We start from the raw sequence: 16,610 nt of genomic DNA, 5'->3' as shown, positions 1-16,610 counted from the left end.
TCCCAGCTGCCTTGAGATCATTGACAAGATCCTCCCGTGTAGTTCTGGGCTGATTCCTCACCGTTCTCATGATCATTGCAACTCCACGAGGTGAGATCTTGCATGGAGCCCCAGGCCGAGGGAGATTGACAGTTATTTTGTGTTTCTTCCATTTGCGAATAATCGCACCAACTGTTGTCACCTTCTCACCAAGCTGCTTGGCGATGGTCTTGTAGCCCATTCCAGCCTTGTGTAGGTCTACAATCTTGTCCCTGACATCCTTGGAGAGCTCTTTGGTCTTGGCCATGGTGGAGAGTTTGGAATCTGATTGATTGATTGCTTCTATGGACAGGTGTCTTTTATACAGGTAACAAACTGAGATTAGGAGCACTCCCTTTAACTTGCTACATTTGCACACACTGTATATATATTCTCTGTTGTATTTTTTGACTTTTTTGTTTTACCCCATATGTAACTCTGTGTTGTTGTTTTTATCGCACTGCTTTGCTTTATCTTGGCCAGGTCGCAGTTGTAAATGAGAATTGTTCTCAACTGGCTTACCTGGTTAAATAAAGGTTAAATAAATAAAATAAGAGTGTGCTCCTAATCTCAGCTCGCTACCTGTATAAAAGACACCTGGGAGCCAGAAATCTTTCTGATTGAGAGGGGGTCAAATACTTATTTCCCTCATTAAAATGCAAATCAATTTATAACATTTTTGACATGCGTTTTTCTGGATTTTTTTGTTGATATTCTGTCTCTCACTGTTCAAATAAACCTACCATTAAAATTATAGACTGATCATGTCTTTGTCAGTGGGCAAACGTACAAAATCAGCAGGGGATCAAATACTTTTTTCCCCTCACTGTAGGTTATAGGTTGAGAGCTTTTGTGAAAGAGCACAGTTAGAAAGATATGGCATATAGAAGCAAACCGGATGGACATCATGAAAATGATCGGAGAGGTTGAGGGTAGAGGAAGTTCAGGAGTAAAAACAAACAAAATATAATTATTGTAAAATTGACTGTGTCCATAAAACGTATATAGTATATATAAGCTGGAAGTAGAGGCCTAAGCATTGTTGTTCACTAGTTTACTCCAATTAGGGAAGGGGTGGTGGGGTTGGAAAGTAATAAAGGGAAATATATTTTTTTTAAAGGATATGTGTGTATATATATATATATATATATATATATATATATATGTGTATGTATATGTATGTATGTGTATATATATGTGTATATATATATATATATATGTGTATATATATATATATATATATATATATATATATATATATATATATATATATATATATATTTGCAAGAAAAAAACATATGGGGGATTGGAAGTGATGCAGACAATTACATTGATGGAAGTTACAATCTATCTGCAATATTAAAGCTGATCTACCCCCTAAAAAAATATTTAAAAAAAATAAGTATTATTATCCTTGCGAACCTAGGTCCCAAACAGACTCCCCAGCAGCGGCATTACTCTCCTTTTCCCAGGTGATAAACCAACAGGTCTGTTATCACCCCTTTTCTCCCATCAGCCCCCACTAATTAAAGATACAGCATTGACAGAGGTTTCAGTGAAAATAATAAACATAAAGTTCACAGATAATAGACCAAACATACCCTTAGTGTCAGTTCACTTTTGTCTCCTTTGTAAGTGCCTACAGTATATGTGTAACATTTGTTACTCCATTACACCACCACAACCAGCCTGTACCGTTGACAATAGGCAGGATGGGGCCATGGACTCATGCTACTTATGCCAAATCCTGACAGGAACCGGGATTCGTCGGACCAGGCAATGTTTTTCCACTCCTCAATTGTCCAGTGTTGGTGATCGCGTGCCCACTGGAGCCGCTTCTTCTTGTTTTTAGCTGATAGGAATGGAACCCGATGTGGTCATCTGCTGCAATAGCCCTTCCGTGACAAGGACCGACGAGTTGTGCGCTCCGCGATGCCGTTCTGCACACCACTGTTGTACTGCGTCGTTATTTGCCAGTTTGTGGCCCGCCTGTTAGCTTGCACGATTCTTGCCATTCACCTTCGACCTCTGTCATCAACGAGCTGTTTTCGCCAACAGGACTGCCGCTGACCGGATGTTTTTTGTTTGTCGCGCCATTCTCGGTAAACCCTAGACACTGTTGTGCATGAAAAGCGCAGTAGGACGATTGTTTCTGAGATACTGGAACTGGCGCGCTGGCACCGACGATCATACCACTCTCAAAGTCGCTTAGGTCACTTGTTTTTCCCATTCGAATGTTCAATTGAACAGTAACTGAATGCCTCGATGCCAGTCTGCCTGCTTTATATAGTAAGCCACGGCCACGTGACTCCCTGTCTGTAGGAGCAAACCATTTTTGTGAACAGGGTGGTGCACCTAATAAACTGGCCACTGAGTGTTTAACCAAGGGCAATGGGTTAGAATTAGTAAGCACATTTGACAGTATCCAAGCTGACTTCTCTTGGCATGCTTAACATTGATATTGGAGAACCGCGGATACCACACCATCAAGCTGCTCCAGTGCATTCGTAAAGAGTCTCAATGTACTCGTGCGTGTAGACTGGAATAGCCTGACTGCAACCAGAAATATAAGCATGTTAGTCCTGAGTTCCTTACACTTCACTGGCTTCCTAGAGAGTATGCTATAGGGCTTATATGATGGTGAGCTGAGGTTATTCCCCAGAGTTTGCCCCCACTATCGGTACCTCACAAATTTGATTCTTCCTCACAGTCCGACACAAGTACTCCATTCCACTCAGAAGTTGCAGGCAATCTTGTTCTACTTTTGAGTGCCACAAAAGTAAACAGAAGTCCCCTGTTGGACCTTCCTATTATGAAGCAATCTAAGTGAGTTTGGCTGTAGGTCAGGGGGTAGTGTTGTTCACCACACAGCTAAACATGGGTACTGTTGAGGAGACTGAGCAACGGCTAGGGATGGTGCAGTAAACCACTGAGAGGATGTCACTTACAGTAACAGCATTAATATGATTAATTGAAGTTAAAATGCTTGGTTCCTCAAGCCTAAACACTTGAAACCTGCCATGCATATCTGACGAAAGGTCAGTTCCCTCCAATTTATTTGTCGAAAGGAGAGGACACAAGGTAACATGAGTACAGAGGGAATTTAATCAACCTGCTATCCAGATGCTTTAGTCTGGTTCTGCTCTACAAGCAGACTGTTTCAGCGTGAGATGCACCTCTGAACATGGCCACTGGTTCATGGCTAATGACCAATAAAGGAATCCTGCGTATTTTACCATGACAACTTTTAGCAGAAAACTGTTTTGGTTGTCAAGGGAAGTGCATATCAATGATTTATATATATACACTAGATTACTTATAGGGGGGCGCTGTGTTGAAGCCACCATGCCTCCATCTTGGCACTCCCCCACAGTTGTAAAACATTTCTGGGAAGCTATAGAAAAGCATTTATTAATGTCTACATTCATTTTTGCCACACAGGTATTATATTACAGACACCTTAATGCATACTTTGAAATGATATCATGTGAGCTAAACATTTCTTAAAGTACTTTTTTAATGTTTTATTACTAATGTTACTGTCCCCCCCACTACAACCAAAAAATACTTAAATACATGTAATTTTGTCCTTTAAACATTTAATTGAAATACTGTAAAATTCCATTTATCCTTTGGAGGACTTCTCCTACTGGGGAGTACCAATAATGCCGACCGGTGGCTTCAAAGCCTCTCAATAGCCAATACATAGCATCAGCAATCCAGAGTTTATATACAGTGTCTTCAGAAAGTATTAATACCCATTGACTTATTCCACATTTTGTTGTGTAACAGCCTGAATTAAAAATTGATTAAATATTTTCTCACCCATCTACACACAATACCCAATAATGAGAAAGTGAAAACATGTTTTTAGATTTTCTTTTCAAATGTATTAAATTATATACATAAATATATAATTGACACAAGTATTCACACCCCTGAGTCAGTACATATTAGAATCACCTTTGGCAGTGATTACAGCTGTGAGTCTTTCTCGGTAAGTCTCTTAAGAGCTTTGCACACCTGGATTGTACAATATTTGCACATTATTATTTGTACAATTCTTCAAGCTCTGTCAAGTTGGTTGTTGATCATTGCTAGACAGCCATTTTCAAGTCTTGCCATAGATTTTAAAGACGATTTAAGTCAAAACTGTAAGTACGCCACTCAGGAACATTCAATGTCGTCTTGGTAAGCAACTCCAGTGTATATTTTTAATTCATTTGTAACAATTTCTAAAAACATAATTCCACTTTGACATTATGGGGTATTGTGTGTAGGCCAGTGACACAAAATCTCAATTTAATCCATTTTAAATGCAGGCCGTAACACAACAAAATGTGGAAAAAGTCCAGAGGTGTGAATACTTTCTGAAGGCACTGTACATCATTGGTGCCTACTGATGTAGGATCTTAATTTGATTACTCTTTTGTTGCTGAGAATTTTCCTGCATAGCAGGAAATGCAAACGTGTAGTGTATTCGAGGTTTAAAAAGGCTTCTAACATTTGTAATTTCCACTTACAAATGTCCATTATGTATAATACACATAATTCACATTTCATGTTGCTGCAGGATTATTTTCCTGCTGTAGCAAACTGGCTCAAATTAAGATCCTACATCTGTAGGTGTTTCAGACAAGGAGGGATCAGACACATTTTCAGATTGGATGCTCTCTGTTAAACACAATTTGCATTCCAGCTTTTGATGTATTTTTTGAGATATTTATCTTTAAATGTATTTCAATGATGTAGCAGAATTACCAATAATGCCGCTGAATGCTTGCCCCGTGGGGAAATGTGTGTGAAACACTGGGCTCCTTCCTCACCTTGGTCTTTTGGGAAAGGATTTAAGCAGTCAGGTAGAGTCACAGTAGCAAAGTGATTAGAGGCAATATCGATCCATGTCTTTGGGTAACTTCTCTGTTCAAAGTGAGTGGACTACGCCTCAATTTGTTTATTTAGCTGTCCTGATGACTGCATATTTTCTTAAAGCTATTCAACGACAAACAGGATTTAAAAACTGCTCAGCGGCCGTCAGTCGAGCATAGAATGGGATACTGGCTGTCAGCATCAAGGAACTTATTTCTCTACATATGACCCCGGGCAAATTTATTACGCCTATAATCATACGATCATATTTTTTAAAAAGTGATCTAGTGCTTGTGACAATCTTACAGACTTTAGTGATTTCACAATACAGGCCTTACCAGATGGAGAGGAAGGCATTTCACAAAAGCAATCGTGTGCTAGATAAAAAAAGAGTTACTTGAAATATTTGTGCACCACAATCAGTAGTTAGTATCACATCATAGATTGAATGCACTGTGTCAATATGATAGACTATCACAGGCAGGTACAGTAATTGAAGTACATGTAAAGGCTGTGGGTGATTACATTTGCACATCAAATGGAGGCGGCTACCTGCTTGCTAACAAATACCCAAATATATCTCAAGCCTTGTCACGAGTTCTCCCGCGGTGCTTTATTAAATGCCTTGGAAGGCTACGTTAAAGTTTTACAATGCCAATAAACATCCACATGCAGGGGTTGTTTGAATTCCCCTAACAGTTTTAGACAGCTAGACAAGAGGTGCGTGCCCTTTCCCCAAAAAGTCAAACCCTTGGGATGGTTACATCTTCATCTCTGGCCTGACCCTGGCTAGCTAGCAGCAAAACGCTTTCATGACCACAGATGAAAGGACAGGGAGGAGGAGAGGCTGACATCTGTACAGTCTGAAGAATACGTTTCCTTCATGGGGTAGACTGAGTAACTTACATTATTATTATTATTATAATAAATGAACGCTCCATCCTCCGTCTTATGCTCGCACCGTGGCACCATATGAGGCAAAACTTCACTTTATTATTTACATATTGCAGTAATAATCGTCCATATTATTTTTTCCCTTCACATTCGTTTTCATATTCCATTTGCTTTTAGGGCTACATGAAGCATACCCGATATAGGCAGAGTAGTGTAATGTATAAATTAAACATTAGGGCAGCGAAGACAAAGTCCTGCTCAGTGGTCACATGCATTTTGCTGCCATTTTAAGTCAGTCAGAACATAGAGGAAGAAAGCAGAAGGAAAGTGTCCAGCCAGACTAAAGAAAGCGACTATAAATGGGCCGCCATCAGAGAGGTCCTGAATAATTGATAGTTCCTCTTGTTTTGCAGCACAATGAGGAGGCTTTATTTCCTACACAGAGACCAGGGTGTCTATTATGTTGTTTCAGCTTGTCATGTTTATACTCCTCATTTGCATATGTATTACATTTACTTTATTTGATTTAGGAATTTTTTGGCATGTGTTTATAATGAATGCATCGGTTACTGGTTCCTGAGTAATTACAGTATCAATATGGCAGGTGTCAGAATCCACCACATATGTCTTGATCTGGAAACTCTCAGGAGAGCCAACTGCTCTGTCTCAGGGGAGCCATCTGCTCTGTCTCAGGTGAGCCAATTGCTCGGTCTCAGGAGAGTCATCTGCTCTGTCTCAGGAGAGTCATCTGCTCTGTCTCAGGAGAGCCATCTGCTCTGTCTCAGGAGAGCCAACTGCTCTATCTTAGGAGATCCAACAACACGGTATGCTAAGTCTTTCTGCTGAAATGTGCTCTGCCAAGGTTAATACATTTTAGACATTCAAGTTTTCAAAACAACAGATACATGAGATGGGGAACATTTTAGTTTAGCATAATCACTAGGGTATGTTTCTTCTGTGGAGGCAGTCATTTCCTTTTTTGTCTTTTCTATCCGTCAGCAGGACCATGCTTGTTTAGCTAGCACTGAGCTGCTGTGTCTAACCCCAAGCTCTGGAACATCGACAGGAGCTACAGCGCCTATCAAGCACATTACCCAGCTGCTCAGCTGCACAATGCAAAACCACCACTGAGGGAACCGATCACCCAAATCCAGGGAGAGCACTGAGCAGTAAACTGTGATGATACAGGACCCCAAGACAGTGGTAGAAAAGTCCTCCCCTGTGCAACTGTTAATATTGTGTCATCTTTTCATTATTTCCTTCCTGGTCCCTTGTGCAAATTAAGCAATTTAAATTAATCCATTTATTTAATTAATAATTTGTCTGTTTTCCAGGCATCTACTATGGCGTTGGCGGCCCTGTTTAAGGTGAACAGATAACAAATCCAAGAGGAAGGTGGCTTCTTTTATGTTATGCACAATTATAAACAGCCCTGGTAAATAACATGTTCATTTTTCATCCAATGCAACCGCATATTAGACACACATTACAGTCATTTAGTGCAAGCAGCCATTGAGCCTCACAAACCTCAATAAATTCTACACATCCTTCTTTAAGTCCATATCATCTTCTATGGAAATACATGGCTCCAAACAAAGCTTAATATTAGAGGGTAGTTTCACTTACAAATGAAGATACAATGGAATACTGAAGATACAATGGAATACTGGGTCCATTACAGAATGCAAGGCGTAGGAACAGTATTTACCATACATTCAAATGTAATCACCACACTAATGCACCATAATGGGGCATCAATCTGTAGGGTCAATCAAGTACACATGCAATACACCAGCTGCAGTCATTCTCCCTTTGATGTGCAAGCATACGCCCTCTACTTAGTACAGTGAATTAACCAATGGGTGACAAATATGTTTGTTGTTTGATCCTCTTGCTCTTTATGACTTTTTGGAATGTATTTAAATTGTACTGTATTTCCTTTCCTTTTGTATTGTATTGGACAGAGTATCTCTGACTGAGTGCCTAATCCCATTCACATTAATGATTACAAACAAGGTTTATCACTGCAGGAGGTTGTCAACTCAGGAGATGTGTTGTGGGCGTGGGCTATGGCACTGACACATGAAAAATGAGTCAAACAAGTACTCTGTAAAATCAGTGTTTACTAAATGATGGTTATTGTGATGGAATACACCTTTCAGAAAAGAAAAAGAAAAATGTTAAAATTGATTCACTCTGCTAAATTGACCTTAACATTGACTATTAACTTTCACCGTGTCCAGTCTGTGTTTTTCCTCTAATAGTGTTTGGAAATGATTTCAGTGAAAACAACTTACTGGTACAGTCACAGAACAAAGAGATATGGCTCAGCCAAAGACTTGTATAAAAACAGGGATATCCTATTATTGGTTTAAATGTGTTTGTTTATAGAAATGGTTTGGACATGCAACTGTATGTCCAAACAATTACTACGAATAAACACTGTGATGTCACGAGAGGCTGTGTCCTGGAGGGACGTTACATCCCCCTGAGATGGCTGCAAACCCAGACAGCTATGGCTCCATCTGCTGGTATGGTCGGGAACTCCAACCCTCTATGGCCAATCTTCCCACGCAGCTGAAACCAATCAGGAGCTGATGAGCTGAAGGTTTGTTGAAGGGAAGAGACACGGTCTCCAAGCTGGGCTCTCTGGAGGACAAGAGTGCTGCACGTCCACTTCCATGAGGAATATAAGGATTTGGAGATACTTACCTTTGGGAAATACTCACCTTTGGATATATGCACCTGTGGAAATACGTGTGGGACATTTGGAAGGACGTTTTGCTGGGTTGGCCACTAGCTGCAACGTGGAATACAGTAAGACTGGGGAAAAGTTATTTGAGCGAGGGAGAGTTATGATTTTGGATGTGGAAGAGACATCCCTGAACTGTTAACCCTTAAGAGCCACCAGAGAACAGAATTGTGTTATACTTTCGTTAGTTTCCCAAGACCTTTAATAAAATCCTTGTTTTGGTTGAACCTGGTCTCCTTGCACTACTTGAGCAATCCCGCTGAAAGCTGTGTAGCCTCTCGTGACATCACAGATGGTGGAGAACACAGGCACGCTCAAGCGTTAATAGTGCATGTCAGAGGAGGATACCGAAGGTTTGATCACCCAGTTTTCCAAGTTGGCCGTAGGCTCCCCGCCGACTGAAATGGAGGACATATTGAAAGCCCTTGTTGCTGGCCAGCAAGCCCAGATGCAAGCAAACGTGGCTCTCTTGGAGGAGCAAAAGAAAGCCAACCTTCTGAAGGCAGAGGAATTGCAGTTGCAGAGACAGAGGGTTGTCCAAAATACCCGCCCAATAAAGGCAAGTGACTTTATATCTAAGATGGGAGCTACCGATGACATTGAGGCATACCTGCATGCATTTGAGGCCACGGCCACTAGGGAAGCCTGGCCCAAGCAACAGTGGGTTGGTCTGTTAGCCCCCTTTCTAACCGGGGAAGCGCTGAATGCTGTCCGGGACCTGGGCCCTGACCAGGTTACTGACTATGATGCCCTGAAGTCTGAGATCCTCAGCAGATATGGACTCACAAAGTTTGGTATGGCCCAGCGCTTTCACAGCTGGACCTTCCAACCAGACCAACCTCCTCGGGCGCAGATGCATGAACTTGTCCGAATCGCAAGGAAATGGCTGGATCCGCAGAGGAATACAGCAGCGGCGGTGGTGGAGGCCGTTGTGGTGGATCGTTACCTACGCGCCCTGCCTTATGAGGCAAAACGGTTCATCAGTCAACAGGCCTTGACCACGGCTGATCTGACCGTGGAAGCTGTGGAAAAGTACCAGGCCACAGCGGAGATGCTGAATGCTTCCCGAAAAGACCCCAGGAGTGCGGCCCCACCACAAATGGGAAGAACCCGTCCAAAGGACCCCAAGGTCTCGAACCCAGCCACGTCAGGACTTATCCCGGCTCCAGGGGTAGCCAGAAACCAGGCGGGTCCAAGAAGAGTACACCAGGAGGGGGGAAACTCGACAGTGTTACCGGTGTGGGGAGATGGGACATATCTCCTGGCAGTGTGGGAAACCAGCCGATGAACCTATGCCCACTGCGGAGTCCTCCAGCTCAGCACCCACACACCGTGTTGCCTCGCTCTTGGGAGTCGTAGATGGCGGCCCAGATCGACCCCCCACCTGCCCGGTAACTGTGAATCACCATGATGTGGAGGCCTTACTGGATTCTGGTAGCCGGGCCACCCTGGTGCGTAAGGATTTGGTGGGCCCAACGTGTCTGACCCCGGGGAAAGTCCTCCCAGTTTCCTGTGTCCATGGGGACACCAGAGAATACCCCATTACTGAACTTACAATGACCAGCACACGGGGAACCATACACACGACGGCGGGGTGGTTGATTCCCTCCCCGTCCCTGTCCTAATTGGACGAGACTGCCCAGCCTTTTACCCACTCTGGAGAGAGTCTCAGGAGAGGATAACCCGAGTACCGCGGAAACGGAGAGGCAAGACTCATCCTGGGAAGGCTCCGGTGCAATCCTCCGAATTACTCACTCCCGCCCGGGCTCTGATAGGGATGGCAGGTGCCCAGACCGACACAGAGACAGAGCTACAGAATCTGGACAAAGAACTGTCTGGTCTGAAGGGGACCGCTGAGAGGTATCGTTTGTTAAAGCAACAGTTAGACCTGAAGACAGAAGAGTTAGATATCCTCCAGGCTAAACTCCAACAGAGCTCCTTCCATAAGCAACAGGAGGAGCTGGAGAGGCTGCGCAGGACCATCGAGGAGTGTGAGGAGACCCTGCGCAGTAGTAAGGAGGTCCAGAAGAAGGCAGAGGAGAAGTACAAGGTGTTGGAGAACAAGATGAAGAATGCGGAGGCAGAGAGAGAGAAGGAACTGAAAGCTGCTCAACAGAAGCTAAACTCTGCTAAAACCAAGGCTGATGCGTTCAGTAAGAAACTCAAGGAGAGACAACAGGAGGCTGAGTCCCTGGTCCTAGAGGTGGAGGAGTTGAAGAGAGAGCAGGCTGGCAAGCACCACGGCAATGCGGACGCCCTCTCCCGGCGTGATGCCTTCTTCGCTGCCTTTACCCCGACGAGGACGTCGGTCCCGAGGAGGGGGTGATGTGATGTCACGAGAGGCTGTGTCCTGGAGGGACGTTACATCCCCCTGAGATGGCTGCAAACCCAGACAGCTATGGCTCCATCTGCTGGTATGGTCGGGAACTCCAACCCTCTATGGCCAATCTTCCCACGCAGCTGAAACCAATCAGGAGCTGATGAGCTGAAGGTTTGTTGAAGGGAAGAGACACGGTCTCCAAGCTGGGCTCTCTGGAGGACAAGAGTGCTGCACGTCCACTTCCATGAGGAATATAAGGATTTGGAGATACTTACCTTTGGGGAAATACTCACCTTTGGATATATGCACCTGTGGAAATACGTGTGGGACATTTGGAAGGACGTTTTGCTGGGTTGGCCACTAGCTGCAACGTGGAATACAGTAAGACTGGGGAAAAGTTATTTGAGCGAGGGAGAGTTATGATTTTGGATGTGGAAGAGACATCCCTGAACTGTTAACCCTTAAGAGCCACCAGAGAACAGAATTGTGTTATACTTTCGTTAGTTTCCCAAGACCTTTAATAAAATCCTTGTTTTGGTTGAACCTGGTCTCCTTGCACTACTTGAGCAATCCCGCTGAAAGCTGTGTAGCCTCTCGTGACATCACAACACATTTAATAGTTTTTGGCAGCAAATGAAAATCTGCTATTATTACTACACGTTTTAGTAAATTGCTCTCCCAACTGCTTCCCTACTGTGTTTGAGACATGCATGTCATTCAGATAATGAGGATTAATTCATGAATCCGTAGTTAGGTAGGGGCCTACACTTTTCCCAAAACGGCCTCCATTGTGTGAGTAATCAGGGTTGGTTATACACCCCCTTGTTTAATTACAGTGTAAGCCTTCAACTGGTGACAACTGAATTGCTGCAAACAAAAGATGTGAAAACAGCAATTTAAATGGACAAAAGCTATTAACAGTTTTGAAAATGCAGATTTTGGTGTAATGATGCCCCTATACGAAAAAGCAATATGGTCTATTTCATAACTCCTAACTATAAGTGCTACCCCTGTCAATTTCCTCCAACCCTCCATCGATCTCAGGCAGACAGCCACTACAGGGACAAATCGTGGCACTTCTTTCGCACTGCAACCCAATCTAACACAGGAAATGAAACTCCAGTATCCGTGTTATGCTGCCATCTCCATATTTTACACTTTGATTTACTAAGGCATTATCAGTATTTGTGTCATTCCACGAAATGAATACCTTTTTTGTCCCTTTGATATTTTAAGTAGAACTTGTGCACCAATATTGAATTTTAAAAGCATGTTTTATCAAATGAAGTGCCCTTTAAAATAGACCACATGGAGAATTCAATAAATCCGATTTTTAATATGAATAAATGTCACGATCGTCGTTAAGAGAGGAGGACCAAGGCGCAGCGTGATGAACGAACATGTTTATTTATCATTAGCGATAAACACGGACAGTAAACAAAAAACGACTCGTAACGTCCTAGGTAACATAGACCAACACGGAACAAGAACCCACAACCACAAAGGGAAAACAGACAGTTTAAATATGGCTCCCAATCAGAGACAACCAGCCCCAGCTGACACTCGTTGCCTCTGATTGGGAGTCACTCAGGCCAATATAGAAATAAACAAACTAGAACTCCCAACATAGAAATACACCACATAGAAAGAACACACCCTGGCTCAACATATAGAGTCCCCGAGCCAGGGTGTTACAATAAAGGCCTGCTAAAGTGCCAGAATTCAACCCTGTGTCACATCTAGGAAGATTTTAACCCACTTTTTAAAAAATCACCATCATTGTAAAGCCCTAGTTATTTTGTTGCTTTGACAAAGTCATTTCTGAAGATGATTATTTATTTCATGTGATTAGTGATTCATTTACGTATGTCCCTCATTTTAAGGTCAACCCTGTTACGTGAACTGAACTCTCATTTTAATATGGTGAAACTACTCCTTAAAAAAATTTTTTTTTTCAAAAGAAACATCTAATAGTCAAATCATAGAGTAAAAGCAGGTGAGCTGTTTCACTTTGTCATTATGGGGTATTGTGTGTAGATGGATGAGAAAAAAACATATTTAATCAATTTTGAATTCAGACTGTAACACAACAAAATGTGGAATAAGTCAAGGGGTATGAATACTTTCTGAAGGCACTGTATCAAACGTTTAACATTATTAGCTAAAGTTAATGCCTTGGTTGTATGGTCAACATTTTTGTCTTTGCCCAATAGCAACCCTTAGATAGCAGTTAATATAAATGCATGCCTTCCATTAAAGACAATAGGATCTGCTTGTCAATGAACCGCATGCCGTATGCAAGAGTAGGCTAAGGTCTGTCTCTGGATGCAGCTCAGATAATTTCAGTCCATAATAAGAGCTATCTGCCGACAGTTGTCTGTCTACAAGGTATACACACAATACAACATGATAACTGGAACCAACCTGTCTGTGTCATGTGCTGCTATTGCTTATTCCCCGCAGCACACCATAATGCTGCTAGATTCACAATGGCAGAGATATACAGATATGATGACCAGACTACAGAAGAAGATGAATGAAAAAGCAAACTCTATTAGCTCTGCCTAGCAGCCTCTGCTAGGTTGTTGGTGCTTAAACAAGACTGCTATTAGTGTGGTGGCAAATGAAAATAGCACCACAGTCATCTGCAAAACCTAATAATTGCGTTCCAGAGGTGTCAGTCTCATTTCCTACACTCAATTCATCACCAAAATAAACCATAATCACTTTCTCAAGAAAAGTGAGGATAAGGTAATCGCTTTTTAAATGGCCAGCTTATCCACTTTCCTGCTTATCTTAATAAAATCGCACACCAGAAGCTCTGGGTTGTCACTTACTAAAAGCTAATTCAATGAAAAAATACCCCCAAGTTCACCCCTGCTTCAAAGAGCATTAATAGCTGGCATATGGTACCATTTTCCCCCATTGATTTGTCAATTTGCTGCTCACTGAAAAACCAACAAGGGTTTTTAGCTAGATATTAATTAAATATAGATCAGGTCTGGTACACTGTTTCTCTGCTCTTTGTTGTGCAGGTTCTGTGAGAGTATTATGGGATGGAGTAAGGTATTCATTTTCTACTTAAAGCAGGATAGAATAAGCATACTCTAAAATGAGCTGACAGTCACTTTCTCTGAACTTATGGAATATTGAAATCAGCAGTGCAGGCTTTAAATAACCAGTGTCTGGGGACCTAAGACACATTCTAAGTATGAGTTTTCAGATGATGAATTTGATGTCAACAGCAGCCAAAATCCCATTTTCTGAGAAGACTAGAGTCGATATTTCCCTTTTTTTTTATCCCAGAGTGAAAAACACACAAATCTCCAACAAAATGTATTTGTAGGCTATTTCCATAAATAGAAGAGGCTAAGGCTGTTTCATAGGAAGAAATGATGTCATTTCACTTACCGGTACATCATTTATAAACCAGTAGGTGCAGTTTCTCAAAATATTGCATATGTGATTTCAGCTCAATTTAAAACTGGGCTGTTCCAGTCTAGACTGGTCAAGTGCATCTAAATTACCAAAAAAACTTTTAATGAAACACATTTTCTTTTTGTCTGAATTGTTTCCTAAGTTCCTTATCTTGTCAACAACATGATGTCACTGTCCTTTGTACCACACACACAATATTATGGTTGGTTTCACTGTCAGTCTGTTCATTGTTCTGTCAGTCTCTGAAGGTATCAGATATGTAGCAGGGAACGCAATTGTCCTCTGTGCCTAATTAGTGTCATCGTTAGGAACTGACAAACTTACCTCAACACCACTAAACAAATGCACCATCTGAGGTATGCATTTTCCATTGTAAAATAATGTATTCTGTAATACAACTGAGTGTGTTATGTACTGTAACAACTTGATTTCACAGTTTCACTTCGGGATTTGATGTAATTATATGTAAAGTACAACTTCTGCCAACACATAAGGAAGGTATTTTGTTAGTCCATGAGCAGAATTCAAAGACCTAACCCTAACCATCTAATATATAGTGTGGCCTGGCTTATTAAGATGTGTTGTACTGTCTGTCTTTGTTCTTCCTGTAGAGATCTGGAAAGCTTTGACAATACTGATTCACAGAAAATATCTACATAACAAACATAGGAGTTTAACTCAGCAGTAGAAACAATACCAAAGCGTACTCCCCGCCCTTGTTTTGGTAAAAAGCTGAGGGATAGGGCTGGAGAAATGGAACCACTCTGAAATTCATAGACCATCCATGATATAAAAATTATAGCTTTAACCATGTTTTGAGGCTATATAGTGTTTGTTTACATTTACTTTGTTTACAAACATTGGAGTAAAACCATCTTATATTTAGGGTTCTGATGGGGTACGACAGTTGAACAAAGCTCATATTCTTATAAGTTATATTAAGTCCAAAAATGGATGTAGCAACAGCTGATTGCCCCTTTAACTTTAATTCTTTCTATAAATTATTATTGAGAAGCTTAGGCCACATGCTTAAGAATGAGGAAGAAATTGTCAGTGACATGAAGCTACTCTAAGCTTTCTCATTATAAAAGAAAAGAGACTACTGATCATGTACTCTTAACAACTGATGCCCATACAGTAGGCTACATTGGGAAAAGTAATTTACCCAAGATATATCAGGTCATACTACTTTCCACTCTCATAATGACTTTTGTTTTAGGGCCTAGAAGAGTTGACACACAATTACTTTTCCCATGGCTGTGCATGACATTGATGAAGCTGTGAGAAAAAGCAACAAAAAACTGAGGAAAAGTCGAACGCTTAGGCTCAGCTAAAAGACTTAGGCCTCTCAGTGGACAAAAGTGTACAGCATCTTGCAAAAATATTTCCCAAATCTAGTCTCATAGTATAAAGCTTGCATATTTTGTTCCACCAAAGCATTTTTACATTTGTCTTGTAAGGTAAAACAGTCTGCCCTTTCCCATGATTCCCTTTTTTTTTTACAAGAAAAATACAGATTTCTTTTTTTTAAGGTGACATGGACACACTTTAAAGAAGCAGGAAATGTGACTCAGAGACCATTGTGGGTGAGGAGCTCATCACTAATCCTCTTTTGAAATGATTGCCTTTCTTCAACTACCTGCAATCAATAACTCAAAGCCTAAAGTCTTAGAACACAGAGTACACAGCAGCAACACATTACTGATTTTCATCTACTTGGGATCCTCTTTATGGATTCAATATGTCATCGATGGCAGACCCTTATAAAACATTGCTCTCAGCTGCTCTGGCACTGGATTAACGTTGGAGAGAGGTTCCCCCTTGCCCTATCCCAGTTATAATTATTTATATAGCAAATCCCCCTGAATATCTATTACCAACTGCAAATTCCTGAGAGGAATATCAGTGCTTTCCTCTGTTCATAAGTTCATCAGAACCATCTATTGTAGCTATGTATTCTGGAGCCATGTTCACAGCAGCCCAGGGTGGTTGTGTTGTTCATTAGAGGGGCTGTTTTCCCTATTGAGATAAGAAATGAAATCTGCCGGAGCAGAGGATGCTGGGTTTGCTGTAGGGTGGTGAGCCAGCAGCTCTGATAATGGAGCAGACTCCCATTGCGCAGGCTGGGAGGCAACAGCCGTGGCACCAGCCCAACCCTGCCTATGTGAGAGGATAACAAAACACAGTCGTGTTGAAATAGCTGCACTGGACCAGAAAGGGAATGTCGCTGTATGGAACAGAGTTGTGTAGCTCTCTCTGTGTGTGTGTGTGCGTGCGTGCGTGTGTGCATGCGTGCATGTGTGCGTGCGGGTGTGTCTG

At 41.9% G+C, this 16,610-nt stretch overlaps 1 protein-coding gene across 3 annotated transcripts in view; it reads right to left on the bottom strand.

Moving 5' to 3' along the window:
* LOC121567984 (leucine-rich repeat and fibronectin type III domain-containing protein 1-like) overlaps positions 1–16,610 on the bottom strand; it is a 115,164-nt gene that overhangs the window by 35,538 nt on the left and 63,016 nt on the right. The gene's annotated exons all lie outside the window — the stretch shown is intronic.

The sequence above is a fragment of the Coregonus clupeaformis genome, chromosome 6 (genome assembly GCF_020615455.1).
Source record: "Coregonus clupeaformis isolate EN_2021a chromosome 6, ASM2061545v1, whole genome shotgun sequence".
In the NCBI taxonomy this organism is placed as follows: domain Eukaryota; kingdom Metazoa; phylum Chordata; class Actinopteri; order Salmoniformes; family Salmonidae; genus Coregonus; species Coregonus clupeaformis.
Note: the sequence above shows the minus strand (reverse complement) of the source record. Positions and strands in the feature narration are given on the sequence as shown.